This window comes from Rhinatrema bivittatum, chromosome 1 (genome assembly GCF_901001135.1).
Source record: "Rhinatrema bivittatum chromosome 1, aRhiBiv1.1, whole genome shotgun sequence".
Taxonomy (NCBI): Eukaryota; Metazoa; Chordata; class Amphibia; order Gymnophiona; family Rhinatrematidae; genus Rhinatrema; species Rhinatrema bivittatum.
In genome coordinates this window covers 536015910-536028722 of record NC_042615.1, presented here as the reverse complement: position 1 = coordinate 536028722, position 12813 = coordinate 536015910, and the positions used below count along the sequence as shown (strand labels likewise).

General features: G+C 42.7%; 1 protein-coding gene and 1 non-coding gene across 6 annotated transcripts in view; both read right to left on the bottom strand.

The window, feature by feature from the left end:
- Window positions 1–12813, bottom strand: part of PALM2-AKAP2 (PALM2-AKAP2 fusion) — a 583545-nt gene that overhangs the window by 88923 nt on the left and 481809 nt on the right. The window lies entirely within an intron of this gene.
- On the bottom strand, window positions 1809–1912 carry LOC115082778. Its single transcript, XR_003854268.1, has one exon. It is a non-coding gene; the product is annotated as a U6 spliceosomal RNA (small nuclear RNA).

Sequence of the window (12813 nt, the reverse complement as noted above, 5' to 3'; positions counted from 1 at the left end):
CTGTAGGCGGGGGATGGGAGAGAGGGAGAGTAGTAAATCAGGAAAGGGATGAAAGAAGTAGAAGGCGGGGTCATTGACACCCCCTCCCCCCAAAGAAATTCAATAGTTTTAGATGCAATCAGTAACTATGTATTATTTATTTATTTATTTATTTTTAATTTTTATATACCGATGTTCCTGTAAAGAATACATATCGCACCGGTTTACAAGGTGCGATATTACAATAGTATATAACAACTAAGTAAAAAGGAGAGGGGGAAAGGGGATGAAACAAACTGAAAGGAGAACATATGCTGAGAGGAACAAATAACGATAAATGTTGATTTTGAGTTAGATGGTTACATAATTAATAGCAGTCAGACTTGAAAGAGAAATGTTTCAAAACACACTTATCGATTAGCTTTTAAGCACATACACGTCATGCAATTAGGTTTACCATTACTGCAACGCAAAAGGGGATGAGTAAACGTACAGGACTGGCCCTTTCATGAGTATGTGATAGGAATAACCTGCACAGTGAGGATTCGGGGGAGCCTCCTGAGTAAAATGTGTGGAGTCTACCAACTTACAGCATGCACTTTTTAAAGCTCATTAGCCACAAAACATTTGAATAATATCAGGGGGATTGACTGCCCTGTGTTTGGAGTCACATTATAGTTTTAATAATACATTTTGATTTGCTTTATCCTGAAAAGTAATTCACACAATGCAGCTCAGGGAGCTTTAAGAGGTGCCTCCCTTTCTCTACACATTCCAAAGACTCGCTCAAAATAGCATTTCAAAGATGGCTTCCACTCCAGGGACACAATGATCTCTTTCAGAAAACAAACTCATACGTTCCGTCTTCAGAGTAACACACTGATTTATGTTTTTGCTGTCCATTGCTTTCTCTGCCTCTACTTTTCTGGTCTCTTCCCCGATAGTTTGGGAAACAAAAAGAAAAGAGTAAACATCTCATTTGACTTGTAACTTTTTTTGGTTTGTATTTCTCTTTGTGCCGTTTGCACTCAGTTTTCTTTTTTTTTCCACATAATCTCTGGTGTCTGAATGTTTCTCGCTTCCCTTGACCCATGTGTGTGTTTCTCTCATCAGCTTCAGGCCGATGCAATAAGATGGGCACAGCCACGTCTCCTAGGGGCCTGATGCGATATTTTCATAGGCTGCTACGTCGAAAAGGATGCACTAGGGAAGAATTAGGGGTCCCTACTGCTCAAAATCATCAGGCTCCCAGGAGACGCGGCTGTGCTCTCACAATTGCAATTGGCGCTCAGTAGGCTCGAATCGATGCGAGGTTTCATGCGTGGGGAACAGACGGGAAAAAGAAAAAAACTTACCGCAATGGTAAATAACAGGAGACCCCTGCGGTTTTGAAGTTTTTCGGTTTTTTTAGAAATATGGTGAAATTCACCACAGGACTCCAATTAAGCGCGAGGCTAACTGCTTCACGGAAAAAAAGAAGACTGAAGGGAGACCCCTGTGGCAGGGAATATCATGGCAAGCTGGGCATGCTCAGTGGGTACACTGTGCCAGTCAAAAGTTTCTAGAAACGTTGACAGAAGTTTTTCTGTATTGGGCTCCATTACTGATGTCACCCATATGTGAGGACTAGCGTCCTGCTTGTCCTGGGATAACAGTGGATTACAGAGGATATTATTGTGCAGCACAATAACTGCGAGATAATCTGCCCAGCAGCATATTTGTTGATAATAGGCAGATCATTTTACATTAACAGCCTTATTCACTAAACTTTTTTTCCCCCCCACATAGACACAGAATGGGGGAAAAGCCTTAATATGTCAGATCCTAAGAAGGGTACAGAACACTTCACAAATTTGCATATTGTTCTTTTGCAGGGGCCACGACAATCTTCTCTGTGGTGTTCCAATTTATAACATATGCTGCTGAAACAAACTTTTCAGATTACTGGTCCTTTTAGTTGGAATTCAACTTGGGATCTAAAAAGGTGTCCACTATAGCAAAGAAAGTTGATGAAAGGAGAGAGGTGAATGTGAGAAACTGTGTGCGTACTGAGAATTGCTTTGCTGGATGCTGCGGGACTCAACTTTACCTCTTCCGAAGTGAACTGATTGCTGCAGAAGGATGCAAAGTTACTTGACAGACTGCTGCTATGCCTGGTGGTTCTGTTCCTTAGCACCACCCTATCCGTCTGAAAGCCTTCTGTGACTTCTAAAATGCTTACCACCCCTATATTTTTATAAAAGGGCACTCAACATGCAGTGGTCCTTTAAACTGAATTCCCATTGCATTACTTTGTCTTTTTATAACACACAAGAGAATGGAAGATGGATAACCACAGCTGGTAGGGATCAAGTTGAGGCTGCAGAAAACTATTATTCAAGTGAGGAATGTACAGTCTGGTGGTTTTTTCCATTACCATCAAACCAAACTATCTCCAACTCATCTGTTCAAAAAAAGTAACATAGGAAGAACTAGGAATCTTCTTGTCAGTTTCAGCCGAATCGCTGACCTCTTCGTCTACATCAGGGATGAGCAAACTTTGAGAGCCGTAGGCCTCCTTCCACTCATGCAGTCCCAAGATGGGTATGTGTATGAATGTGTGTGTGTATATATATATATATATAGAGAGACAGAGAGAGAGAGAGAGAGAAAGAGAGCGCGAGCAAGCAAGAGAGAGACACTACATCCAGACACAGAGCGAGACACAGGCAGACAGACTGACCACATCACACAGACCAAACAAAGACACACACACAGGCCATATGTTACAATGGTAAGAGCTGGAAAATTAAAAAAAACAAAAACTAAGGTGCCCGTCAAAAAGTTTTAGGGCCTAAGAAAACCTCCATTACACCCTGCCCAATTTTTTTTTTTTTGCTTTTTTATTATTTTCACCAAGTTTTTCTATCTTTCTCTATTTTTGTATTTTTCTTAGTTTGTTCATCGTTTTGATTGATCTGCCTGTTATTACTTTTTTACACTTTGTTGCCTTTATTCTCCCTTCCCTCCACATCCTCATTCTCTCTGGCCTCTTTGCCCATTCCCCTCCCCCAACTTCTTTTCTCCCAGTGGACAACCTCTGGAATCTTTCTCCCTGGAGCTGTGATCTCTTGCTCCATAGCAGAAGCAGCTTCTCTGCCTGGCCCACTGAAAGAAATGAATGGCTGAGCTCTGGAATGCTTACAATGCTGTCACTACCTTCTGGCAACTGCTTCCCTTACTCAGCTTGCAGTACTTCCAGGGCACCAGACTTGAGGCCGTAGCCATTTTTTTCATCCTTGATTGGGCAGCCAATCCCCCTTTCAGGATTGTTCAAGCCCCCTCCCCCAGTTTTCTCACTCCTGTTCTACATAAAACACATAAGTTCATATTTTTACCATTTCTCCTCTCCTTCGGGCATGGTCAAGGACAGAAAATAATACTGCAGTAGAAGAGTAAGGTCCCAATGAATTTGTCATCAAGGCCTCCATGGTCAAAGTGCTGTTGTTTTAATGTAAAGGAATCAGTTGTTTTCCCTCCAACCACATTTTCATGCACCAGCATCCCATGTGAAGCACTAGCAGCAAACTGTGCGAGTCAGACCCCAGTGCCTGCCCTGTGGCTCTTCATTCAGCCAAGGGCACTGTGCTAACAGGAGAACAGTGACCAACATTTCAAGTCCAGCAACTCTGAATCATTTGTTGTAAGCTGTGTGTGTTTTACTATATTCAGGCCCCCAAATGAGTTGGCCCTTGATATAAGGTACTTTTGCATATCGCTGGCCATCAGTCCACAAAGATATCCTTCAGCTACACTATTTCATGTAACAGGATGCAATCCCGTGCATCTAAGGAGAGCTTCCAGGCCTCACCTCTAAGCCCCTGGCAAAAATCACCTGGGGAGGCCAGTACCCGCAGCTCTGCCTCCGAGTGATGTCAGCAGGGAGACAGTAAAAGGCAGCTGATGGAGGATGGCAAGTCCCCACCAGCACTTTGCTTCTTAAGGAGCAAATTCCAAGGGGCTTGCCCCGGGAGGGCCCCTGTGAGTGTCCTAACTATTTAGTTGAGTTTGGTACTTACTATACCACAATTCGTAAAATCATCATAGCGGTGTACATTAAAAACAAAATAAATACAAAAATATAATAAAGTATATATTATAAACAGGGTAAATATAAATGCATTACACAACTTAATTAAAAACTTGAAAATTACAAAAAAAGAAGAAAATAAAGCTCCTTGACAATTATAAAAGACAATAAATACAGTTTAGTTAATGACCAAAACAATAACTGATAAAAACAAAAAAGGACACACACACCTAGAGCTTCTCAAAGTGTCAAGTAGCAGCAGGGAGGGTTTTTTTGTAAGGCATGTTGGAGTAGGAGTATTAGTTTATTATGAGTTGGGGTATTTATTGCCTGCTGCCTGGATGTGACTACTCTGATCATTAGTCTGCTTCCTGCCCTGACCCCAGTGTGCTCTTGGACTTCCGTTACTTTCACCTACCTAGGGACCTGCCTAAGTCTTGTTGGCTACCAGAATCCAAGGGCTCAACCTGTGGGGGAAGCGGCTGGTAAAGGTGAAGCTCCAGACTGTCCCACTACAGGGCATATAGAAAGACATGGTTTAATGGAACAAAGTCAGCATGGCTTTACCCAGGGCAAGTCTTGCCTCACAAATCTGCTTCACTTTTTTGAAGGAGTTAATAAACATGTGGATAAAGGCGAACCGGTAGATATACAGTATACTTGGATTTTCAGAAGGCGTTTGATAAAGTTCCTCATGAGAGGCTTCTAGGAAAAGTAAAAAGTCATGGGATAGGTGGCGATGTCCTTTCGTGGATTACAAACTGGCTAAAAGACAGGAAACAGAGAGTAGGATTAAATGGTCAATTTTCTCAGTGGAAGGGAGTGGACAGTGGAGTGCCTCAGGGATCTGTACTTTTCAATATATTTATAAATGATCTGGAAAGAAATATGACAAGTGAGGTAATCAAATTTGCAAATGATACAAAATTGTTCAGAGTAGTTAAATCACAAGCAGATTGTGATAAATTGCAGGAAGATCTTCTAAGACTGGAAAATTGGGCATCCAAATGGCAGATAAAATTTAATGTGGATAAGTGCAAGGTGATGCATATGGGGAAAAATAGCCCATGCTATAATTACACAATGTTGGGTTCTATATTAGGTGCTACAACCCAAGAAAGAGATCTAGGTGTCATAGTGGTTAACCCATTGAAATCGTCGGTTCAGTGTGCTGCGGCAGTCAAAAAAGCAAACAGAATGTTGGGAATTATTAGAAAGGGAATGGTGAATAAAACGGAAAATGTCATAATGCCTCTGTATCGCTCCATGGTGAGACCGCACCTGGAATACTGTGTACAATTCTGGTCGCCGCATCTCAAAAAAGATATAGTTGCAATGGAGAAGGTACAGAAAAGGGCGACCAAAATGATAAGGGGGAATGGAACAGCTCCCCTATGAGGAAAGACTAAAGAGATTAGGACTTTTCAGCTTAGAGAAGAGAAGGCAGAGGAGGGAATATGATAGAGGTGTTTAAAAAAATGATTTTGGAAAAAAAAAAAATCCTGAGAGTTCTAGAATGGGTTAATGTAAATCAGTTATTTACTCTTTCGGATAATAGAAAGACTTGGGGGCACTCCTTGAAGTTAGCATGTGGCACATTTAAAACTAATCAGAGAAAGTTTTTTCACTCAATGCACAATTAAACTCTGGAATTTGTTGCCAGAGGATGTGGTTAGTGCAGTTATGTTTAAAAAAGGATTGGATAAGTTCTTGGAGATGTCCATTACCTGCTATTAATTAAGCTGACTTAGAAAATAGCCACTGCTATTACTAGCAACAGTAGCATGGAATAGACTTAGTTTTTGGGTACTTGCCAGGTTCTTATGGCCTGGATTGGCCACTTTTGGAAACAGGATGCTGGGCTTGATGGACCCTTGGTCTGACCCAGTATGGCATGTTCTTACGTTCACCAGCTACCGATACAGGCCTCAGGGATTCACTCTCGAGGCTGCGTTAACTACGCAGCAACACTAAGGGCTCACATACCTGCTACCCTTCACACTATGGTGTGGGTATTTATTTATTTATTTTTATTTATAGGTTTTTATATACCGATAGCCGTTTGCACATCGTATCGGTTTACAGATAACTAAAACTTTTTGACAGTGTCATTATACAGAACTTTTGGCACTGCCATTACATAGAACAGTAAACTTTGCATACAAGAAATAAACATCAACATTATGATAAGTTTAGGGTAAGTTTATATGTGTAAAATATATAAAAATGTATTGATTACTGCATTGTAGAATATGAGCTATCCTATGGGGATATGTTCATTTTTATTAATAGGTGGGTTGGGAAAGTTGAATTGTTTTATGAGGTTGTATTGATTATTTATATTGTACTGATTATTGATATTGTATGAGTGTGATATCAGACCAATTGTAACATGGGTGTGGGTTTGTCCTGTATAAAGGAATGAGTAAACTGAAAATGTTATATTACTATGGAGAGGACAGAGAATAAATGTTCTGACTACTTTTCACGGATTCAGAAAATTCAAATATTTGTTTTGACAAATGCTATGTGCCTCCTTCACAATGGGACATGATTGAAATTAGATCTGTAATTGCCAAGGTTCATTTCCCATTGACTAACATTAAAAAAAATTACCTCATGATAATTGAGCTCTTTAATTACTGTAGTCAGGGAAAACAAAATCCTTCTTGTTTTAAGTTAGGTTTGTCAGGCGCCTAAAGCCAGCATGCAAAGAGAACCCTACAGAGAAAGATGCCATTTGTTCAGCAGGACAAGTCCAACCAGGAAGCTGTTCCTGGATTCTCTGCCTGGTTTCTTTCAGCCAAGAAAATACAGTCGTTGGTCTGTCCCAAGATCTTTGGGGAATTCATGTACGGATTCTGCATACCACAACACTGTGAGCTACTCCCATACCTGCCAGAAGCACAAATGACAGGTAGAGCTAGGTGGCTAATAGTAATGTAACCCCAATGTGGAGGAGCCAAATATGTAGCAGTGACGACAATGAGAATCGGATAAAAGAAAGCCCTTTATTAAAACGCCCGACTCTGGCCGAGTTTCGCTCTTTTTGCACAGAGCTGCCTCAGGGGCAATTCATTCAAGCAGGACTTGGAAAAGTCAATATCGTATTAATTATCAGCGCGGATGATTTCACTCCAAAGCAGTTAGACTTTCATTTGTTCACGTAGCGATGCTGTGTGATGTCAGTAATGAAATTGAATGCATTGAATCCGCATAACGAGCAGTCTTACAGCTGATTGTTATGCGGATTCAATGCATTCAATTTCATTACTGACATCACACAGCATCGCTACGTGAACAAATGAAAGTCTAACTGCTTTGGAGTGAAATCATCCGCGCTGATAATTAATACGATATTGACTTTTCCAAGTCCTGCTTGAATGAATTGCCCCTGAGGCAGCTCTGTGCAAAAAGAGCGAAACTCGGCCAGAGTCAGGCGTTTTAATAAAGGGCTTTCTTTTATCCGATTCTCATTGTCGTCACTGCTACACAGCTCACTGGATCGGTTACCGATTTGTTTTTTGGAGCCAAATATGTGACTCACACTGTCCCAGCCTTGATGTGTATTCTCTGGTGGAGGGAAGGATTAACCTCTAGGGGCCAAAGCGTAGACTGCATTAATGTCTCTTGTGTGTCAATAGGTAGCCAGCACAAAACTTTACGGATGCATTTGTTCAATGTGAATGGTGCATTTTCTCCGTAATAGGTCCATTTAAATTTCAAACATTAACTGTGTAATTCCTTTTCTCTTTTATTGGAGTTCCTTTTATATCTCTCCTGAAATACAGAGCCACCTCAGGGCAACTGACACAGATCCTCCCTGAGGGTTCCCCTTATTGGTACCTAGATTTCATTGCTGGATCTTGACTCCTCCTTTCTTTATAGTATCATATGGATACTTCTACACTTTCTACACAAGTGAGCACTGGATTGGTGGCTTCCCCCTTCTCCTCCCAAGTTGTTGCCTGCTCCAAAAAAATGTTTCTGCACTGAATCTTTTGGGCAGAGAGAACCAGGAGAGACGGCAAAAGTCCCAAAACAGGAAGAGCAACTTCAGTCATAAAACCAAAATGAGAAAAGGAAGCATGTATTAAAACAAACAAACAAACAAACAAAAAAAACCCCTTCCTTCCCAAACAAAATTCCACACAAAAAGACATCTTTGTGAGTCAGACCAGCAAACTCCCTGTTTGTATACCTCAGCCTTAGAGCCTAGGACTCTCCAGGAAGGAAACGAACCCTCCTATCCACCCCCAGCATCCAACTCTAAACCGCACACCACCAGTAAGGTTCAGGGATATAGAATCAGGACGAAACCATTCCAGCACCAAACATGGGGCTCCTGTGGCAGAGACAGTAGAGCCCTCTAATCTACAATGCACCTAGTGCATGACTTTTCTACAAGGATCAAGACTGCACAAACCATAAGAAAACCCATTCTTTTTTTTTTAAACAAATTCTAGTAGTTCTCTTTAACCACAATGGTTAATGAAATGGCTGCAGACATAGGTGAGCAGTGCTGTTATTGTTATTTATAAAGTCAGAGATGGTAAATTCACTTTGATTCAATTCAGCTGGTAGACCTCAGGCCGCAGCCTTTCATTCCAGTCATCTGCACCCAATCGCTTCACCTTTCATGACCAGTGCTAATGCGCACAAGTTTCAAACCCATGGCAAGCCAACCTCTTTTTCTGACTGTTATCCAATATATACGCACGTATTTTTCCAAGATCTCGGAAAACGTGCGGATAATGAGGGTTCTTTTCAGCTCTGGCAGAGTTAGTGGGGAAGCGTGGTAGGAGAGATGTAAAACAGGCATGTCATAAATGGGAGCAGATGCCCCACTAGCACCAGGTGGAGGAGAATCATTTGAGTAAAAATCACCCCGAGCTGACAGTAAGCAGTGAGAGCAGATCTAAGATCCCACGGCCCCAAAATGCAGATGCTATTTATACTACGCTGATTCAAACCTTCTGCCAAAACATGGAAAAAATTAAACTCAAGTTTTCCGGAGAATTTCTACGTTTGTTTTGAGGTTCCACTTCTGTTTGACTAACACAAAAAGACTGTTACATATTGACATAGTTGGAAAAAAATGAATAAAGGCTAGAGGTTCATCGTTCAACATTCTTCTGATTGCCTAACAGCTCTCTCTGGGCCTGATGTAATAAAACAGAAATAAAACAATGCGTGCTCTATTTCAGCGTATATTTTCTTAACACGTTCACCCCAAAAAAGCACTCCCGATGCAGCAAGCTAATAGTATACAAATGTATCGAGGATTTAAAAAAAAGCACATAAACCTAAAAATATGGGCAAAAAATGTGACTAGCAGGCAGAAATCTTGTTTAACGTGCACAAAACATTTCAGGAGCATTAATATGGGATATGATAGGAGAAGCGCCAAACTGTGCACACACTTTTTGTGCACAAAACTCTTCTTTACATCAGGAGTAGATTTCTATGCATAAAAATGTATGTACAACAGCCTCATGCACCTTATCACACTGGGGCCTCTGTAAGCCAATGCAGGGGAAGGGAAAATAACTACTGCGCCTCTGTAACGAACTCCACAACAGTGAACAAACCCTACCCAACCCAATCTCAAATATAATGACTGGCTCAGAACCGCTGGATTGAAGTGGAAGATATGCCAGATAAGGTAAGATATAAGGAAACCAACAAAACAGTTGAGTAGAGAGGACACCTTTCTAAAGCTATTGGATATTTAAAGATGCAAACTTTTAGGACTACTAAGGTCTACTGCTTAAGTCATTTGTTTTTCTTTCAACTCATTTTACTTTTGATGGACCAACAATACTCCTGCTAGTCTCTGACCCAACAGTTTTCTCCTACTCCTCTGAGCTTCCAGTCCAACCGGATCCGGCCTCCACCTGTCCTTCCTTCGCAACTACTCGGGGTCCCAGCAACCATTTTTGACACCACACCCTCTCCTCCACCTTATCTTCCATTTAGCCAAGTCGCTGCAGCAACAGAGTTCAGCTTAAGAGCCACAGGCTGCGGCTCCTTCTAGAACCTGCTCTGAGTGTACCCCAAGCTTGCCAGGAGGTATGAGTTGCTGAGCAATGCATATACCTGCCTTCCTTCTCCTCACTGGGGTTGTGATTGCTGCCCCTGTGGTATCCCCAGCCCTGGCTGGTCCGGTGGGGACCAATCTCTCATCTATCAAACCCAGTATGAGCCTCTGAATGCAGTCTGCCTGCTGAGGATGATCTTAACATGCTCTGGTTTCTCTTCTGTTGGGGGGACAGGGCAGCCCTTGTAAGGTAGGTACTGGAAACATTTATAATACCCAATCTCCTCCTCTGAAATCCACTGGTATTTCAGCACAATGGGAACCACTCTCTCAGCAAAGCCCCAAACCACTCACTTTCCTTATGGAAGAACTTCCAGTCACCTAAGTGCACTTAGGTATTAATTCTGCCACTGTATTTCTCCATAGCAATTAAAGCTTTGGTAACACCTCCCTATACTCGTTGGCTTGTAAGTGCTGTTGACTTGAGGACAAATGGTTTACACAGATGCTTTCCCCAGCCAAAACACACTAGTCAGTCAGTAGTCTAATCAGTTTTGGGTATTTATCTGAATAAATTGCCATCATACAGAGCTAGTGTTAGACACGTTGGGGCCCAGGGCAGAAACTAAGGAGTGGACCTAGCTGGTGCCTGGCACCTTAAGCTCTGCCTCAATACCATCATTCAGCCTTTTCTTGCCAAGGGGACCCTGGGCAATCTCCTTGCTTGCCCCTTCCTAAAACCAGCCCTGCCATCAGGCTCAGAGTGCTGTCCCTCTGAATAAAACTGGGAGATGCGCCTTGCCGAACTGGGCCCATAAAGCAGGATGTGGCTAAACATGCTACGCCATTTTGAAACTGATTGGGATAGTGGAATGGTTCTGACTGTGCAACCCTTTGCTGGGGAATATAAAACAAGAGATGTCCGCTGCTGGGTATTGGAGCCTCTCTGTGGGTTCAACAAAATATCACAAATGGTCAAAACAGATGGTGCAGTGGCCAGGAAGCAAGGGTGTATGTCCTCTTGCTGGGAAGGAGGAGAAGTACCAAAGCTTCCTTCCCCCTTTTGTGATCTCCTAACTGCAACCCTGAAACAAATCTTCCATTGTCTCTTCCTTTGGCTGGCAGACTCATACTTACAAACCCACACCCTGGGAAGCAGCCTCATTCAACAGGTATCTTCGAAACACAATAAGATCATAAGTGCCATGCTGGGTCAGAGCAAGGCCCACCAAGCCCAGCATCCTGTCTCCTACAGTGGTCAATCCAGGTCGCAAGTACCTGGCAGATCCCATAAAGTAGATCTAATTCCTCTTACTCCCAGCGCTAGCACTAGGTACCTGTAATCCTCCTGGTTGAAAATGTGTTATGGGCTCTGTGTGTGTGAATGAGAACATGCCTGGGATGTGTGTGTCTGAATGGGAAATTGCCTTTGTGTGTGCATGTGTATGTGAATGGGAAATTGCCTGGGGAGTGGGAGTGTGAATAGAAACCTGCTTGGGGAGTGTGTGTGAATGAGAACATGCATGGGGTGTGTGTGTGTGAATGGGAACCTGACTGTATGTGTGTATGAGTGTGATGAGAACCTGCCTGGAGCGTGTGTGTTTGAATAGAAACCTGCCTAGGGTGTGTGTGTATGAATGGGAACATGTTTCGGGATGTGTATGTGTGAATGGGAACCTGTCTGGGGTGTATGTGAGTCTGTGTGTGTGTGTGTGAATAGGAATTTGCCTGAGATATATGTGTGTGTGTGTGTATGGACTGCGGAACACCGCAGTGGCTCGTCCCATGTCCCCACCTGAGCCCACCACAGCAGAAGCAGCTCCTTTCCCCAGCCCACTGACAGAGATGTATGGCTAAGTCATGGCATGCTTACAATGTCCTCGCTACGTTCTGGCAGGCCTCCCCCTCCTGAGCTTGCAGCGCCTCCGCAGCACCAATGTTTTTTCTTCCCTGGTTGGGCAGCCAGTGTGCCCCCCCCGTGCAGGATTATTCACGCACTCTGGAGGGGGGGGGGCCTGACCCTCCAGTTTTCTCGCCTCTGGGTCAAGATTAAATACAAGGACAACTTTCTAGTTGTTGTTAACATCAAATTTAGCACCTGGGCCACGACTATAACGGGATGCTTCCAACTCAATCAATAATCGGACAAAATAAAGGCATAAAATCAGTTACTGGACACACATGGTACACTTCGGCAATTATTTCTATCACTTTTTGCTCCTCGAGCCTCCCACTGTTTCATATGTATCATATTTATCAAGCTACTCGAGCTAGTTTTTGTTTTAGTAGGATAAAAATTGCCCTGCTCTTTACAGTCTGATGGCATGCTGCTTCCAGCTGCCTGTACGGGTAAAGCCAGGCTGGCTCCCAGCTTTCCTGTAGGCCCAAAGATCTGAGGAGGCCTACACGGCTGGCAGAGCCCATCCCACTATCGCTGAAGCGTGAGGTACGGCACATTAGACTATACACAGCCACGCAAAATAGATTTTTAAAATGGTTTTGTTTTTAAAAAATCTGTGTCTTAATAGTCTGATAAATACAGTATATCTGAAATATGACAGCCAAAATTACGGGCTCCCTCATGGCCTCCAGTGATCCAAAATCACTATTTGTTTTTTACCTTTCTGCAGCTACTGCGGCAAACATGGGCTAAGAGCCGTCAGATTTCTAGAGGCAACACAATTCATGGTTCTTACAACCTGCTTGAAGTATAAAAGCATTAACA